At 31.7% G+C, this 16,989-nt stretch overlaps 1 long non-coding RNA gene across 1 annotated transcript in view; it reads right to left on the bottom strand.

The window, feature by feature from the left end:
• Window positions 1-896: 896 nt before the first annotated feature.
• LOC116419765 overlaps window positions 897-16,989 on the bottom strand; it is a 220,626-nt gene continuing 204,533 nt past the window's right edge. The window contains exon 3 of the long non-coding RNA XR_004230064.1: window positions 897-1,307. This is a non-coding gene — a long non-coding RNA (uncharacterized LOC116419765). The remainder of the gene's footprint in view (window positions 1,308-16,989) is intronic.

The following is a 16,989-nucleotide window of genomic DNA, read 5'->3' on the forward strand; positions in this document are numbered from 1 at the left end:
ATCCATGGTGACTTCAATGTAAAAAAGGTAAAATATATGTGAAAGTATGGTAAAAGTATGAAATGAAAGGCCAATTATTTATAGATTATATAGTAGTGTAAGACCCCTATATATTTTTCTGGTTTTATATAGCACTTTAAATTTTGCCAACTAGTTTTTCTTCAATAGGTGAATAAATTGAAAAAAATCTGGGAGAGTTATCTATCGATGTTAATTTGACTCACGATGAATCAAATATTCTCAGTAATTAATTTTTCCACCTTTTTGAAGGGTATAATGAAGAAACTGTAGAAATATTAACTATTATGGTAAAGACAAATTCTAAATATACCAACTAACTTGTTACCCAATCTTTTATCTATCATTTTCTGCTCTGTAATATCATGTGCAGTGGCCTAAATACCATAAATATTCGAATTATTAGTTCAGCTACAATTAACAATATAAGTAAACTGTTAATAATAATAACTGAAATTTACATAGTGATTTAAGGCTTGTAAAATTATTTTATGTATACAATTTCCTTTTGTCCTCATAACAAGCTTCTGTGGTATATACTACTTTAATTTTGTGTCATACTTATCTCTCTGAACTTTCTGAAATCTTGTTCCTTAATATGTGGGGCTTTGTCAATAAGTCTGCCTTTAATCTCTCACAAATTTTAAGATATAATGGTGACTATCTCCCAAAGTTCACATCATTTATACCTCAACAGTCACAAACTTTTAATGGGAATCACATCTATAATAGCAATTTCTCTCATTAGTTAGTTAGTTTTCAAAATGAGTTGGTCATGCAAAACTCTTCTAATGGCAATATTTCTGTTACTATGTACGTTATTATCTTATTTTATTAAATTCACTTTTCATTATTTTATTTTAGTTTTCCATGCCATACCATTTCAAGTTGTGCTCCTTTGCCATCTTGGTTTTTCTTCTCTTGTCATTATCCAGCTTGCCAGCATCCATGTTAATACTTTCTCTTTTTTATTCTGCTCTTCCTTCTCTGGTACAGTCTCAGCCTAAGTTCTCTTTCTGTCCCCCAACTCATATCATCCTATACAAATCCTTCTCAGCATATTGGGATATATTTACTTTAGTTTCAGTATTTTTTTCTTTTATCCATGATCCTTCTTCTTTTCCTTAATTGTGTCAAGCTTTTCAAATTTCTCTCCCCCCAGAAAAAAAATGCCAAGGCCTTCACAGTTTCAAAATCTCCAGTTTTACTTAGAAATTAGTTCTCCTATTGTTCCTCCTTTGATTTAAATTTGTCTTCTCTTCATCCAACACAATGTATTCTCTCTCAAGCTGGAAGTCAAATTAAAGTCAGGTAGCATAAAATATAAAGAACAAATTTAAAAACATATACTATTTGCATGTAGGAAAATCTAGGTGATGGGTTATTTATATTATATAGACCTTTCAGTAGAGTAGAAAGGTTTTTTTTTTCTTTTTAAATATCTTGTCCTTCCCAATATGTAAGAGCTGCACATAGGTGTCTTTACAGGTATTTAGTTATAAATACAAAGACTGCATTGTAATTATAAAGACCCTTAATTGTCTGATTCCAAAGGCTGTTAGCAAATTCTTTTCTTATGTAAAGCCTGTCCTCCTCATTCAAAATAATATAATTGTGCTGAAACCCTTTGAAAGAATCTTTATGAAATAAGTTGTAGTGAATGTTTTATGAAATAAACTAAGTCAAGATTTCACAAAGCTCAAGAATAGCATTGATTACTCACACACACACACACACACAATAATCTGATCAAAATTTTCTGGAAAATATTGGGTTTTGTGTATATTAATTATTAATGTTTGTTATAAGAAAATTTTTCTGCTCTAGATTTGGTTCTTAAACACTACATCTCAGTATTTATTTCAATTTATATTACCTACCTTTTAGAAATCTTACTCCTTGTTCAAAACCATTTTTTTATACTCAAGATTTCTTCAGTTTAATTGGTTTCCAGATAATACCTATACTAAAAGGAGAATCTAATTGTCTTCAACTCAGATAGTTTTTATTGTAAAAAAAAAATACTCCAGCAAGATTTTTTCATAGTTTATTCTAAATTTATTTTAAATTCTCTGCCATTTAAATTTCTAATATTCTGCCATTAAGAAATGCTGATGATTTAGCAACAGGTAAATCAACCCAAAAACCTTCTCACTGTCAATGTTTTCATATTCTGAACATTGGACAGACAGTTTGGGACATTTGAGAGCCTACATTTATTGGGGTTATTGGGAGTCTTGTGAATTTAATGCTTCTTAAGAGGGAACTGAGAGAACTGTCTTTAGGGAGCTTTTTTGTTTTATTTAAAGATATCTGTTATTGTAGTGTTATGTAAAGGTTAAAACAAAACATTTTTCTCATTAACATAAAATCAAATGTTACATGTACCAAACATGATTTGTTCAAAATTTATATATAATAGGAAATTATGTCCTAATAAAGCATTTCTACCAAGAAAAAGCTCAAAAAATAAAGGTAAGAATCTCTACTCATTTTCTATGCCACTAGAAATATTTCTAAATATCATATCTTCTAAACTTTGCCTTCTATTGTAGGGATGTTCCTCTTCATTGGCAAATTGGGTTACAAAGTCCAAAATAGAGAAGCAGAAGGAATATATTAATTCTAATTAACCTTTATAATCATCTCTTAATACCTAGTTGTTAATAAGTACCAATTAATATATCTGTGTATTTGCATAAATCAAAATGGATAAAGAAGCAGAATTATGATGTACTAAGAATAAGACTGTGATGTTTGTTATTAATTTACTTCTGGGCATGTGAGGAAGATAAAGATAAGAGAAGTTAGTTTCTATAACTCAATAAAATATATGGAAATTAGTGCATTCATTAAAAATTGAATCAGAAATAACACCACCATATAATTTTTCTAATAGAATTTTATCAGCAACAATCCATTAATTTGACTAGGTCATCTCTAAGTTAAATGCTTTTTTACCTTGACAATCCTGGGATCATAAAATATATGTATTTTTTTTTTTTTAACTCGAGGCATGTTGCTTGATCTACCACCTGAGAAGACTGCTTTGATGATTTAAGCCTTGGTTTTACTAGGTGACTTTGTTGATCCCTTTCAACTTCTAATTCCATTTTATGTGTACCACAATAGCTTATTGATCAGCAATACTAAGGAACTTGTTTTGTATTGGGTGTTTTAGTATCATTCTGAGGCTATACTTTCAAGCATCATTTTGCTCTGAAACTTTTGAGAAAATATCTAAAATAATGGCATTAAAAATGGAGTGGTCTTTTATTTAAAGGGAGGCAGATTCAAGGAAAATATAATAAATAATTAAGAAAAGTACTTTGTAATCAATCAATGGAGGAAAAGTGGGATTAGAAACTACCCTATTACCATTTATATCCAATAGTTTTCAGAATAAAAAGTGACAAAAATGGATATGCTTTCAGAAATGAGCAGAATAGTTTCCAACATATCCTTCACAGTGTCCTTAGTAATCAACCATACTTCACTTAGTCCCACAGATGTTATGCTATAATGGCCTTCTTGGTTTGTCTAATGACTTCATCTGATTTCAGAAAAGTAAAATAAATCAGTGTAGCCACAGAAAACTTTTTTCCCCAATTAATGATCTGACTTGCCAGAATTTTGACAATTTTACTTTTCTAGAAATATGTTTATCATAGAGATGTGCAGTAATAATAATAATAATAGTTCTCATAAAGATTTTGTTTAAATGTTTCTTTGTTTTAGTCTTACAAAAATCCAGTGAGTGAATAATGATATTAATCCACATTTTTAATTGAGTAAACTGAGGCAGACAAAAGCTTTGACTTGCTGAGAATCTATTAAATGTTGGAACTCAGATCTTTTCTATTCTAGGGTCAATGTTCTAGTCATTGTATCCCCTAGCTGTATTAGTTTTTGCATTCAATTTGAGACATAAATATTTTATGGGCAGAAAAAATGCTTTTGGACAAATAATTTAAATTTAAAAGCAAAGTATGTGACCCCAAAGGATTAGGTGCTCTTTTTTGATAAGTAGGGTGCAGAGCAGAACAATATCCCCCACCTGCTCTTAGATCACACCACCTTGGAAACAGTGAAAATTTCCAAACCCCCAGAACTTGCTCTGAAAACAGGAGTGCAAAAAATCTTGAATCATGAGTGTCCCTTTCCATAACCATAGAGAATAGGGCAAAATATTAACAAAAAATTCTGAATCAGAGAATGGAATGGAAAAATGAGCAAACAACAAAAAGCTAACCATAAAAAAAAAAAAAAAAAACTATTATGGTGACAGGGAAGACAAGACACAAACTTAGAAGACAACAATATAAAAAGAGATACATGCAATGATGCAAAAAATTTAATTGAATCCAGAACAGTCCCTGAAAGTGTCAGAGAAAGAGATGAGGAAAAATAAGGAAAGAAATGAGTGATGCAAGAAAATTAACAAAAAGAAAATAAAATTAACAGCTTTATAAAGGCAGTTAAGGAAAAATACCAAAGAAATCTACACCTTAAAATCATCATTTTCCTAATGGTAAAAAAAAAAAATGGTAAAAGTTCTTCCTAATGAGGAACTTGCTTAAGAAAACAGAATTGGGGGGGGGGGAGGGGCAGCTATATGGCACAATGGATAGAGCACTGTTCCTGAAGTAGGACCTGGCCTCCTACTTCAAAAATTCAAATCTGGCCTCAGACCCTTAATACTTCCTAGCTACATGACCCTGGGCCAGTCACTTAAGCCCAATTACCTTAGCAAAATAAATAAATAAATTAAATAAACTATGCCTAAAAGGCTATAAAATTGTATATCCTTTGACCCAGCAGTGTCATTACTGGGTCTGTATCCCAAGGAAATTATAAAGGAAGGAAAAGAACAAATGTTCAAAAATATTTGTAGCAGCTCTTTTTGTATGATATATGAAGGTAATGGAATATTATTGTTCTATTAAAAAAATGATGAACAAGCTGATTATAGAAAGGCCTGAAAAGATTTACATGAACTGATGCTGAGTGACATAAGAAGAACCAGGAATATATTGTACACAATAATAGTAAGAATACAATGATCAACTATGAAATTCTTGATTCTTCTCAGTGGTTCAGGGACCCAAAGCAATAGCAATAGACTTTGGACAGAAAATGGCATATGTATACAGAAAAAAAATCTAAGGAGACTAAATGTAAATCAACAAATGCTTTGTTTACTTTTTTAATTTTTCTTATCTCTCCCATGATTTTTTTCCTTTTGCTCTGCTTTTTTTTACTTCCAAAATGATTCATAAAGCAATGTGTATTAAAGATAAACTTACTACAATTAAAATAAATAAAGTTTTAAAAATATAATGGAGCTAGTTGAAGCAAAGGATTACAAAATACTTCAAGAAAAATAAAATGACATCCAAAGAAAAAAATAGAGAAAAATGTTACCTCTATCACTGGAAAAACAAAAAATCTGAAAAAAATAGTTCAAGGAAATATGATTAAAGAATTATTTGATTACCTGAAATACATGACAAAAATAAAACTCCAAGAAAATGTATTTCAAAGAAATCAAGGGTAAAAGAGTAATAAAAATAATCTACCAATTACCTTCTGAAAGAGAACCCAAAATGAAAACTTCCAGAAATATTAAAGCAAAATTTCAGAGCTCCCTGTTCAAGGATAAATCATTATAAATAGGCAAAAAGAAACAATTCAAATAGGAAGCTACAGTGATTACACAAGACTTATAGACATTAAAGAAGCAGAAGGCTTGGGATGGTATGATACAAATGCAAAAGAGTTAAGATTAGAACCAAAAAACACCTATCCAGGAAAATAAAATACAGTTCTTTGTAGGAAAAAAAGGCATTTTTTGAAATAAGGAACCTACCTAAGAACCAAAGTTGAATGGAAAATTTGACATTCAAAGAGAAGATTCTAGAGAAGCAAAAAAAGGTAAAGAAGAAAGAATATCATACATGACTCATTGAAGTTAAATTGTTTATATTACCAAATGGAAAAATATTTGCAACTCTAAGAACTTCATAATTACCAGGGCTATTATGGTGACAGGGAAAATAAGATCCAAACTCAGAAGTCAACAACATAAAGAGAAGAGTCTATATAGAAAGAGGACATGAGTGTGAGTCAATTATATTAGCGTGGTTTCCAAAAGAAATGTAGGAATGACAAAGAGGAAAATATAGAATGAGGAAGTTATTCTTCCATTACGAAGCTGATAGAATGGATTAGAAACCAGAATCCAACAACATGTTCTGTGAAAGAAACATACTTGAAACAGAAAGACACATAAACCACTATAATAAAGGTATAGAGTAGAATCAAGTGAAGTAGAACTTTAGTTGAAATTAAAAAGACAAGGATAGTAATCATGATCTCACATAAAGAAAAAGCAAAAATGGACCTAATTAAAAGAGATGATTAGGGCAACTACATTTTGTTAAAATGTATTATAGACAGTAATGTAATATAAAAAATACCAAGCAATTCTCTCTAGTAATTTCTCAAATATATGAAGAATTGAGTCAAATTTGTAAAAATAAGCATCATTCTCCAAATGATAAATTGTGAGGGAGTATGAACAGATAGTTTTTAGAATAAGAAAGTAAATATATGTATAGTGATATAAAATATTCTAAATTATTACTGATTAGAGAAAGATAAATGAAAATAACTCTGAAGTAGCACCCATACTCATCAGAAATGACAAATGCTGGAGAGGATAAGAAAAAATAAGTATATTCAGGATTTGTTGATAGAGTAACTCATCGGTCCAACAATTTAAAAGGAAAAAATCCACTAAAACTATGCTCAATGCACTACTCTGATAAATGTAGTGATCCAAAACAATTTTAAAGGACTTATGATGAAAAAAAATATTATCTACCTTGAAAACAAGAATAATGATGAACTCTAAGTGCAAATTGGAGGGTTATTTTTCTTTTTATGAGGTGGTTAATGTAGAAATGTCTTTTTCATAAGATCATATTGTTTGCCTTCTCAATATCTACGGGTGGTATTAAGGGAAGAGAGAGAAATGGGAACATAAAATTTAAAAAGAAAAGGATATAAAATATAATTAATAATATTTTTAAAATAAATATAAATAAATTGACAACAAAGAAAATATAGCTAGCAGAGAATTTCTCATTCTTTTTCTTTCTACAATTCAGTAATATTAATTTATTACTATGCAAATAAAGCTAAATTAATTGCCCAGGTATTAATATGAGAAGAGGGAGTAAAGTACTTGAAAGAAACAATTAATATTCCTTTTATAAATCCTTACTTGGTAAAAACAGATTTTTAAGATTTACAAGGATACAAATCAAAATGTATTCACTATAATTGAATACACAAGCTTGGATCCTGAAAGCCACAGTGCAAGGAGAACAAATTGTGAAAAGCCGTGTTATTGTTCCATTCAAATAAAAATGATTAGCTGCTTGTGTCACAATTATTTCTCTAACTAAATGCATAGTTATAATGAAACATGATGATGATAATAGCAGCTGAATTATGTTTCTCCTTCCCCTGTCCTCATGCTCAATCATGAGCTAAAATCATCACAAGCATTAATTAACCTGAAAAATTTTCCATTGTGGGTTGGTTAGTTTTCTTATAGCGAATGTCTGGGCCAATGGGCACATTTCTATATATCAGGTGTAACACAAGTTAAAACATCATAACAAGAAAAATTTTATGCTGATAACATTTTCCCTGAAGGAACAATGAATAATGTTTCAAAGAGTTCTTTTTAATGTATTTTTTAATTAACAAAAATCAGTTTTTCACCCTCCTATATCTATTCCCCACTGGTAAGAAAAAGGGGAAAAAACTCATATTAAATATAAATATTTAAGCAAAGTATATTCCCACAAATATAGGTCAAAGGATTTACATGGTTTAATGACTTTTTGGAAGTAGTTACAATTTTCCAGAGTAATCAAGTGAAATTATAGTACCATCAATAGTACATTAATGTGCCTTTTGCACCTTTAGTCTTACCAATATTTTACTTTTTTTTTCCTTTTGGGGGGGTATATTTGCAAAATTAATAGCAGTAAGGTAAAACCACAGAGTTATTCTATTTTATATTTAGCTAAGTACTAGATATTTTCCGTTTTTTATGTATCCATTGGTAATTTGGAAAACTATCTGTTCATAATATTTGATTATCAGTTGGGGATTTCTTTTTTGCTGTAAATATGTATAAGTTATTGGAATATATTGGATATCGGAAATGGAGAACATTTTATGAGAACCTTCTGCAAAGACATCTTTTTTTCCCCCATGATACTATGTATTTTATATGAACTACACGGTTTTCTTTATTCAAAACCTTTTTGATTTTGAGAAAACAAAATCTAATTTATTTTCTGTGATCTTGACATAAAATTAATTCATGAAGTCTTTCCTTACCCATAGATTAGAAAGCTAATTTCTTTTTTGGTTCTGTAATTCATTCATATTATTAAGTATTATGTCTTTGCCAGATATTTATTTGAAGCATATTTTAGAACATAATGGGGGATATTGTCCTATATCTAGCTAGACTTCTTTTCATTTTTCTCAGCATTGTTTCCCCAATAATGACTTCTTACTCAAATTATCTGGAACCTTTGGGTTTTGGGGGGAAAAAAAGTCTATTCTGTTCAGTTTTTTTTTTATACTATACACTGAGTCTATTCTGATCGACTTCTTTGTCTCTTGAAAGTACAAAATTGTTTTTGATGATTACTGCTTTGTAGTACAATTTTTTCTTTGAGATGCTCAACCTTTTGTTCATTCAGATTTTTTCCATTTTTTTAAATTTTCTTATAGTAATACTTTGGTGTTTTATATTTTGTTAACTAGTAATGGTGACAATGAATATCCTTGCTCAACCACTCTTTCTGTTGGAAAGGCTTATGGTTTATCAACTACATTTTAATTTTGGCATTTAGAAACATGTTAACTTTTGAAAGACGTGTCCCATGTTTCTTAGCAGTGTTTTGTATTTAATCATAAGTTTTTTCTTCCTCCTAAATCTATTGATGTAAATATGTGGCTTGTCTTGTTCTTTTTGAGTATGAGCAGCTCATTTTATATTTTTTTTCTAATATTGAACCAAACCAGTATTCCTGGTGTAAATTTAAATCTGGTCATAGACAAAGTGAAGGGGAAAAGCATTGGATAGCATCTATTTTGATTACTATGCTAAGCACTCTTATAAATATTATCTTCTTTCATTTTTACAACAACCCTCTTGAATGATTTCTATTATTATATTCATTTTATATTAAAGAAAACTGAAGCAGAGATTGTTATTTGTTCAGGATCACAGAGCTAGTAAATATCTAGGAATAATTTGGAACTGAGGTATTTCTTTCCCTGAAAGCAGACCTAGAATTCTAACTCCTATACCACTAGCTCCTTATAATGTACATGTCCTTAGCTCCTTTAATTATATTTTGTTTTTGATCAATTTTATCACTGTTTATTAGAGCTATTGGTGTACAGTTTTCCTTCTCTCCTTTGAATCCATCTGATTAGGTTTCAAGACCTTATTTGTATCCCAGAAAATAGGATACCTCTTTTTCATATTTTTTTTTGTACTCGGTCTTTATTATAATTAATTACTTTGAATATTTTATATAATTGGCTTACAAATCCATCTAAGCTTAGGGTTTTTCCTCCATTCAGAAATTTATTCATGAATTGTTCAATTATTTCCTCTGAGACTGTGTTGTTTAAATTTTCTACTTTTGTTCTATTAACATTAATATCTTTACACAGCAGTAGAGGTAGGGTTGAGGATTTTAGAAGATAGAGAAAAGTTTGCAATATTCACTGTGCAGAATCAGTTAAAAAATGAGCAGAGCATCCATGGAGCCTCAGTTAAGGTTATTTGCCATGAATTTAGATGTGATTAAAACAGCAACATCTCAATTGTCAAGCAAATTAATTGCTGTGTGGTAATACTTATGAAGGGTTAGAAACTCACTGATATGACTATCTCTGGTCTTGCTCATGAGCATATGACAACAGGCTAAGTCATATGCATTTGTTGAATGTTAATGTACTAGTCATGGTATTAAGGGGTGGGAATACAAAGACAAAAACATCCCCTGCCCTCATGAAAATTTAATATCTGATAGATATACAAGCAACTATATACAACCAAAATATAAACAGGATAATTTGGACATAATTTTAGAAGAAAGCTATTACCACTAATGGATATGGGGTGGGGGAGAAGGGGGACTTCTTTCAGGTGGGATTTTAGCTGAGATTTGAATAGAAGTCAGATAACAAAGATGATGTAGAAGAGAATTCCAGATGATAGGGTTGCTAGTAAAAATTCATAGAGTCATGAGATGAAGTGTAATGCTTAAAACAGTTTGTACAACTCTATCATAGATTGTGTGGAAAGGAATAAGGTATAAAAAACATGACAAGGTAGGAAAAGCAAGCCTATGAAGGGCTTGAAAATCAATTATTAGTACTACATTGCTAACTTTCACTGCTTCTGCTTTTGCCATCTTGATAAGCGAAGATTTAGGAAATGAAAATTTTACTTTAAAAACTCAGTGTATCTCCATGATCTACATATTGGGTTACTCCTCAGCACCATATATGGATATAAAAAGATGAATTTCAAAGCAATGAGGTAAAGGAGATTCTGTTTCTCTAGTTAAACCATTTCTTTCAACTCAATGGCAAATATTTGAAGGATTCATAGTGTCACTACTTCTGCTAACTCAGTGAGTCTCTCTCCAACTTTCAAAATAAAATCACAATATTTAGAAACAACAAGAGCTAAGTTAGTGTCCAGGGCTGCCAATGTGTTATCTTATGAAAGCCCAATAAACTTTCTGGGACTCAGTATCCTCATCTGTAAAATGAGAGGGTTGGAACAAATGATCTCTTCCAGCTCTACATCTATGATGATGTCAATGTTGATGATAATAGCAAAAATAATAATAATATATTTAATGCATTTAAAGGTTGCAGATCTTTATATATATATATATATATATATTTTTTTTTTTTTTTATTTGAGAATCACAATAATTCAGTGGTGTTGGTATGGTTAATATAATGTTAATTATAAAGAAAATTATATAAATTTTAAAGATGAGTTAACTGGAAGTAAAAGGTTAAATGATTTTCCCAGACTCCTAAAACAAGTAAATGAATGAGATAGATTTACAATGCAGGTTTTCCTGGTTCCACATTCAGCATTCTAGCCTCTGGGACACATGGCTGCCGAAGATTGTTTGTCTCTGTGCAGATAGTTTTGCTTTATTATAATGCAACATGAAGTTCAATGTATCATGTTAGTGACAACCAGAATCTAAGTCCCTGCAGAGTGTATGACACAGTTAGTTACTATGTGCTTAGGAAGACATTGGAAAAAAAGAAAGAAACAGTCCCTAGACTCAGATACCACATCACAAGGTGACAAAATAGGAAAATGTGCCATTAATATAAATGTTAAAAATAGGTCAGTAAACACAAGTTGTAAAAGAAGGGAAGAATGTGGCTTGTATAGGAAGTAATGTGTTCTGTGAAGGGTATCACCATGAAATCCCTAAAGATTGATCCACCACAGAATGGGGCTAACCACTTTATTGTTAGCCTGGTATCTCTGCTTCAGGGAGGACTGATTGCAGCATTAATTGCTCCCATTAAAAAACCTTCTGAAAATACTCCTCAAGTCTTCTCCCTTCCAAACCAGATTAGATCTAGAAATAGAGAATTAGAGTACAGTTATTACTTCCTCTTGGTCCAATAGAGTAAAGGACTTACTCCTTTTTCAGTTGGTAACAGAACATTATCTAATAGTAAGTATCCTATTTTCATTTCATTCAATCTTATAGAAAGTGAGAAAGGGATAAGTCTTAAAATGGAATAATGATGCGTCACTTTCTTATTAAGTAGTAGTGTTATCTTTAGTTCAATTTAGTAATTTTTCTCTAGATAATTTGGGTTGAAATCTTACTTCTTGAAATTTATTAATCAACAAGCCTTTTTTTTCCCCTAGTGAATTAATTCCAACCACATTAATAGTTATTTTTTGTACTTATGTATAAAAAAAGTTTGTGACTTTGGTAAATATATTTCTTTTCATAATTAAAATGTCTAATTTCTTACAGTTTTATAATCAAACTGCAAGTGATTATCCCAATATAACAAACTCATTTTAGAAGATAATTTGCACTTGTACACATTTAAATGAAGATATTTACAAGAATATTACTAGTTGAACTATCATGATGCCACATGATTATGAAATGATAATTTCATAATACTCTTATTTCATAACTAAAATATTATGTCCATCTCCATTTGAATAAACATACATTTGAGGAAAATGATTATGGATGCAATCTTTATATTTACTTCATAATTAAGGGGAGTCATTTGATTATTTTCATATAAAATATAAATATTTAATGAATAAATTTATGTATTATATTATCTAATATTCTGTCATGGACAATCCACTTTTTAGAGAAGCTGAATCAGAAACATACAAGTGCAAGTGTTCATAGGTCACAACCTGGAAGGGACATTAGAAGACACTTAGTTTAGCCTCATTTTTTAAAATATTTTTTTAATTAAAGCTTTTTATTTTTAAATGGATAATTTTTCAACATTGACCCTTGCAAGGCCTTCTGTTCCAAATTTTCCCCTCCTTCTCCCCACCCCTTCTGCTAGATGGCAGACAATTCAATATATGTGAAACATGTTAAAATATGTTAAATCCATTATGTGTGTGTATGTATATATATATATATATATACACACACACACACACACACACACACACACACACACACACACACACACAATTATCTTGCTGCTCAAAAAAAATCAGATCAAAAAGGAAAAACAGTGAGAAAGAAAACAAAAGGTAAGCAAACAACAACAAAAAGAGTTATTTTTTGTGATCCACACTCGGTTCCCTCAGTCCTCTCTCTGGGTGTAGATGGCTCTCTTCATCACAAGATCATTGGAATGGGCCTCAATCATCTCATTGTTGGAAAGAGTCACGTCTATCAAAATTGATCATTGTTTAATCTTGTTGTTGCCATGTTCAATGATTTTCTATGGTTATTCAGCTTCATTTTAAATGGAAATTGAGGCCTAGAAAGTTTAAATGATTTTCACACAGGTACTAAGTGGCTGAAGTATATTTTACACATAGGTCTCATTTCAATACCTTTTTTAGTGAATCATGATGTTTCACTCTGAATTATCATTGCTATTAACTAATGCATTACCAATTTCATAAGGATTGTGTTTCATTTCCCAAAGTCATATAAATGGATGCATCACTCTTTACAATTTCAGTCTAAGTTAACCATTATTCACAATTTGAATATGACTAGATCCTGCAATCCTTGTCTCTTCCTAGTGTGATCAATCTATCCTCAATCTTCCTGCATGATTAAATTTCTTATAATAGAGTCTTCATCATGCAAGTCTCTTGCTCAGAAAATTTCAGTGGTTCATTATTGCTTACATCAAGCATAAAATTCTCTGCTACTCCAATTCAACCTGCCTAATTTTACCAGACTAATCTTCATACAGTACTTTTTTTTTGTCATATCACTATCTTACTGAAAAATCTCCAATTTCTTTTACCTACAACATCAAATATTATATTCTATATCTGGATTTCAAGACACTCCCAAAGCTAGTCTCAATCAAAATTTATCTTCAATTACTTTTTCCATTGTGTCTATTTTAGACTTAAATAATAGTGGTATCTTCACAGTACTTTGAACTGTAACCTTTTATATCTTCACAACTTTGCTAATAACATTCCTATTACTTAGCATGCCCATTTCTTTCTATCTAGCCCATGCAATTACAACCCATCACTCTGAAGAAGGTGGTAATGTATCGATGACATAAGATAGAATCAGTCAGTGTCAATCAAATGGAAGGAAGAAATTTGGAGGGGGGAGAAGAATTGACATGTAGTTGGAAGTTGGATTTCTGTAGAAGGTGACTGGCATAAAAATGTCAGTTGTGACTACTGTTTGCATTAGAGCAATGGAACATTATCTTTCTAGAGAGCAAGATAAGGCTTGAATGAAATGAAAGAGTTAGCATTTGTATGGGCAACTGCCAACTACAGAGAACTGAGGTTTGAAATTTGTAAAAAAGTAGAGAGGAGGAATTGTTTCATTGGCAGGTAGTTGACATAGTTGATAGAATGCTGTATTAATAATAAGCTGTACTGAAATTCCAATCCTCCTAAGACATTTGCTATTTGAATGACTTTGGGTTAAGCATTTAATTTTTTAGCCTTAATTTCTTTAATATATAGATAATAATATTGTCTACCTGAAAATTTTGTTCTGATGATTAAATAAGATTTTTAATATATGAATAAAATATATAAACATTTTGCAAAATTTATCACTCTATTGACAAATATGAAAATATGTTTAGAAGAATTGCACCTCTTATCTAGTTGGATTACTTACTGTCTTAGGAAAAAAAGAAAGGGGCGGGGGATTAGGAACATCAAGTTTTCAAAGGTGAATGTTGAAAACTGTCTTTTTAGGTACTGGATAAAATACTATTTTGTTTTATTAAAAATTATCATGCTATGTAAATGTTGGCTATTATTATTTTAATTCTGCCACCAGCAGAGTTTATATATTACACTTAGATTTTTTTCCATAACCCAATGAACAACTATGTATTTTAAAAATACAAGTTGGCCTCCTTGATATAGGGTGAGATAAAATAACTGCAGTAACACTTCTCAGCTGATTGGTTTGCCTACACTTTTTTTTAATTGCTTAAGAAAAACCCCAGCAAAATCAACTTTTAACAAGCTCTTTAGAGGGCAACAGATAATTTGAGCAAGTTTGGCACTTTGGAGGGTAACCAAGAAGAAATTAGGAAAAGGATTTCAGAACTATTAGGATTACATATTAGAACCGAGGTACAACTGGACCTAGTAAAGAAAAAACAATTTTATGATCTTAGCAAACTATCTGAGGCTATCAACAAATACTAGAAGGATTGAGTACATGAAGATTTTTTTATTAACTGAAACTAGGAGCTCTTTTGAAAGGAACAGAAGTCTAAAATGTTTATGTATATAAAATTGAGTTTTATAATACTTTTCTAGGCTCAATTTTTTAATGTGATGAAGAGTTTCCCTTTTATGTCAGTCCTGAAAAGCAAACTGTGTCCTGGTGATTGTTGTATAGGCCAAAAAGAATGATATCAAGTAAACCTAAAGAAAGATATTATATGGGGGGCGGAGCCAAGATGGCGGAGAAGACACACGCAACTTTCTAAGCTCTTCTCTTACCCTCTTTATCAATATTATATCGAGCCTCAAAAATAGTCTTGACTGCTACAATTCGTAAAGATAAGAAGTAGAACAACTCACCGGCTGAAGAAAATCTGCAGTCTCACCAAAAAAAGTTGGTTCCGGGGCCAGGGGGGAGATCAGCGCAGACGGGGAGAGAAATTAGGTTCAGAGGAGAGTCTCAAACCGAGGGTGAAGGCACAGATCTCAGCACAAGCGCGCAGCCCCAACCCGCAGTACGGGCTTTTCCTTGGGGCAGTTGTGATCCTGCACGGCAGGAGGACACAGCCCGGGTTAGCCTCCAATCTGCGCAGTGGGGAGCTCGGCTTGGGGCCATAGAGCTTTTCCAGGGCCGATTTGCATTGGGCAGAGACACTGGGGCAGAGTTCGGGGCGGTCTGCGGTCTGCGGTCTGTGGTCTGCGGTCTGCAGTCAGCTGCTAATACTCACAGTCCCACAAGAGGCTCTGGCCTGGGGCAGTGACACTTTCACCCCTTAGTCTCTAGCCCAGGGCAATCGCTAACCCACTCAGCCCTACTAAGCAGTTTGATAGCTGGCCAGTGCTGAATCCACTTCCTGTTGGGGGAAGGGAAAACTCTCACTCAGAGCACTCCCATACCTCGGAGCTGGAAATCGGTTTACATCTTTCCCTGCTCTGCAGAGGAAGCTGGTAACCCCCTTGCCTAGGAGACCTACCCTAAAGGCTTTAAAACATGAATAAAAGATGAAAAGAATGATCGACAGCTTCTATGCAGAAAAAGAGCAGGTCAGCAAACCTGAAGAGACCTCAAACAGCAAAAATGCATCAGACTGTCCTCCTTTACATGATGCTCTCATAGAAGAGACCATTAAAAGTCTCAAAAGAGAGTTAGAAGATAAATGGGGAAAGGAAAGAGAAGCCTTATAAGAGAGCAAACAATCTTCCTGAAATACGAATTGGAAAAGTAAAAAATCTCAGGAAAGTAAGAATTGTGAATTGGAAAATAAAGAATCTACTAGAAAGTAGGATTTGTGAATTGGAAAAGACAAAAGAACTCGCAAGAAAGTAGGATCCATGAATTGGAAAAAGACAAAGAACACTCAAGAAAGTAGGATCTGTGAATTGAAAAGAAAATAATTCACTAAAAAAAATTAGTGAAATGGAAAAAATTCCACAGACCAAAACAATACATTCAAAAACTCAATTGGACATATACAGAAAGAAGTAAAAAGCCAATGAAGAAAATAATTTTAAAAATTAGAACTGAACAAATAGAAACTAATGATTCATTGAGACAAGCAAGAATCAGTCAACAAAACAAAAAATGACAAACTGGAAAAAACCATGAATTATCTACTTGCAAAAATGACAGACTTGGAAAACAGATCTAGGAGAGATAATCTGAGGATTATTGGACTTTTGGAAAACTATGATGAAAAAAAGAGCCTAGATACTATTTTACAAGAAATCATCAAAGAGAACTGCCCAGATGTAATAGAATCAGAAGGTAAAATAGGCATTGAAAGAATTCATCGAACACCTTCTGAAAGAAACCCTAAAATAAAAATCCCAAGGAATATTGTGGCAAAATTTCAGAACTATCAGATTAAGGAAAAAATTTTACAAGCAGCCAAAAAAAATCATTTAAATACCGAGGTGCCACA

Source organism: Sarcophilus harrisii, chromosome 6 (genome assembly GCF_902635505.1).
Source record: "Sarcophilus harrisii chromosome 6, mSarHar1.11, whole genome shotgun sequence".
Lineage (NCBI taxonomy): Eukaryota > Metazoa > Chordata > Mammalia > Dasyuromorphia > Dasyuridae > Sarcophilus > Sarcophilus harrisii.